The sequence below is a fragment of the Brassica napus genome, chromosome C2, assembly GCF_020379485.1.
Source record: "Brassica napus cultivar Da-Ae chromosome C2, Da-Ae, whole genome shotgun sequence".
Taxonomy (NCBI): domain Eukaryota; kingdom Viridiplantae; phylum Streptophyta; class Magnoliopsida; order Brassicales; family Brassicaceae; genus Brassica; species Brassica napus.
In genome coordinates, this window is record NC_063445.1 from 41,480,962 (window position 1) to 41,483,730 (window position 2,769).

Sequence of the window (2,769 nt, forward strand, 5' to 3'; positions counted from 1 at the left end):
GATAATCTCAATGCAATGTTGTGTACATGTTAGATTCACATAGCTGAAAAATACGAGGAGTTGAGTACGATGAAGAGGCCGTACATGGCGTAGTAATACCAGTTACCCGAGTAACTTACAAAGGGTAAACCAAAGTTACCCTAGTAATACTAGTTATACTAGTTATCCGAGTAACTTCGGAATAAGAAGAGAAGCCCTATTCCCTTAGCTAAGGCATCAGACCGTTGCAAGGGAAGAGGAGGCGCGTGTGACAGGCTGGAGAAAAGCTGGATAAAGTAAAAGGAGCTTTATGCACAAGGAAGAAGCTCATTGGATGGTTTGAATTAAATCAAACCTTATCTCTTGTAATAGTGCCTCTTTATGAAACCCTCGTCCTAGTGTTGCCTCCTCTTATATATTGTAAACTCTGATCAGATTAATAATTAAGAAGTTTGGGATTATCTCTCTAGACTCTCTCTCTTGTTCATAATGATTCTTAAATACTCTTAAACAAGTTTACTACCTAATCTCTCTATAAATCTATCATTAACCTTCTCTAATCTACCCTAATCTCTCAATACCTACTCTATTCTCTAAAATCATATGGTATCAGAGCCAGGTTGGCTTTGGTATTGAGAAACCTCGTTCCATTTCTTTCTTTCTCTAGCTCTTGTGTTCTTGTGTTCTTGCTCTTGTGCTCTTGAGTGTTCCGTGAAGCTATGTGATAAAGTTGAAGTCTTTAGTGTTGTGCTTTGAGTTCGTGTGGTCTTGTAGTATGGTACTGTGTGTTCTTCAGCTGAGTTGCAAGTTTGAAGCTGTCTGGTGATTTCTGGTTCAAACAAGAGAAGATGAAGGGAAACAATTTCAGCAAGCTAGTTACTGTCCCGGGTGCATTGAAAGGTGGTTCAAACTACCTCTTGTGGTCTCGAGTGGTGAAGACTACCATTGGAAGGCTAGGGCTGTGGAGCCACATCACTGATGATGGCCCGGAGCCAGTGGCCAAAGGAACTGAAGAAGGTGAAGAGGAAAAGACTCTCACCAAAGCTGAAGCAAAGAAGTGGGTGCAAGAAGACTTGATGGTGCTCTCCGTGCTGCAAGGATCTCTTGATGTCCCTCTTCTTGAAGCTTACAGCTACTGTGAGACTCCCAAACACTTGTGGGAGACCCTCTTAAGGACGTTTGGAAACGTCTCCAACATCAGCCGTGTGTTTGAGCTGAAGAGAGCCATTAACTCCATGAAGCAAGATGGAGGAGAGCTCACCAAACACATGGGAAAGTTTGGATCATTATGGTCTGAACTTGAAAGTCTAAGACCTAACACCACTGATCAAGCAGCTCTTATGGAAAGAAGAGAACAAGATCAAGTGTTTGGGTTGTTGATGACATTGGATCCTTGCTACAAGGATGTCATCAAACACATCTTGAGATCGCCTAACCTACCATCCATGGAGGAAGTATGCGCGCAACTTCAGAAGGAGGAGGGATCTCTTGGCCTGTTTGGAGACAAAGGTGAGCTCACTATGGCTCATCAAACTGAAGGAATGCAAGCAAACAAGGCTGCATACAGAGGGTCAGGAAGGAAGTATGAAAAGTATGAGGGAAGCTGTGAGCATTGCAAGAGGACTGGTCACAAGAAGAGTGAGTGTTGGATCCTACATCCTCACCTCAGGCCACGCGGGTTCAACAGGGATAGGGAAGCAAATGCTCATCTTTCTGCAGAAGCAAATGGTGCTGGTTCATCCGGAGCTAGCTCAGGCGCTAAGGTGGGTGAAAGTGAAGGTAGAGCCTTAGCATCTCATCAACTGATTGGAAAGGGTATGGATCAGGAGGTATTCAAGAGAGCTGACCTTGAAGCCTTCTTCAAATCTCTTAAGGAGTCTGGTAACACTCTCGGAAACACCCTTGGATACTCATATGCTGCTCATACATTGCCTAGTACTACTGATAAGTTACTAGACATTTTTAAAAACTCTTACACTGCTGCTAGTAATCCTAGTAATACTGATAATTTACTAGACATGTTTAAAAGCGCTTACACTGCTGCTAGTGAGCCGAGTATACCTAGTAAGATGTTAGGATTACTAGGAAACCTGATAAAACAAAATGAACCATCAAGGACTGAGATTACTAGAAACATGCATAAACCTTTGATCATTGATTCTGGTGCATCTCATCATATGATTAGTGATAATAACCTGATTAAAGACATAGAACCGGCTCATGGACATGTTATGATTGCTAATGGAGATAGAATTCCTATTAGAGGAATTGGTAAACTGAAACTGTTTAATAAGGACTCTAAAGCATTTTTCATGCCTGAGTTTACTTCTAATATTTTATCTGTCAAAAGATGCACCACTGATCTTCAATGCAATGTTATCTTTAGTCCTAATGATGTTAAGTTTCAGGATATTAAGAGCAGTAAGTTGATTGGGCAAGGAGCAACCAAAGGAGACCTTTATATGCTTGAAGATCTTAGTCTCATCTCTAGTTCTTGCTTCTCATTTAGTTTTGTTTCTTCCTTAAGTAAAGATGCATTGTGGCATGCTAGACTTGGACATCCACATGTTAGAGCTTTAAGCATTATGTTACCAGGTGTCACATTTAAAAATATTGATTGTGAGGCATGTATTTTGGGCAAACATTGTAGGACTGTGTTTCAAAGATCATCCACTATTTATGAGAATTGCTTTGATTTAATTCACTCTGATGTTTGGACTGCACCTTGTTTATCTAGGGATGATTATAAGTATTATGTCACATTCATTGATGAAAAATCCAAATACACCT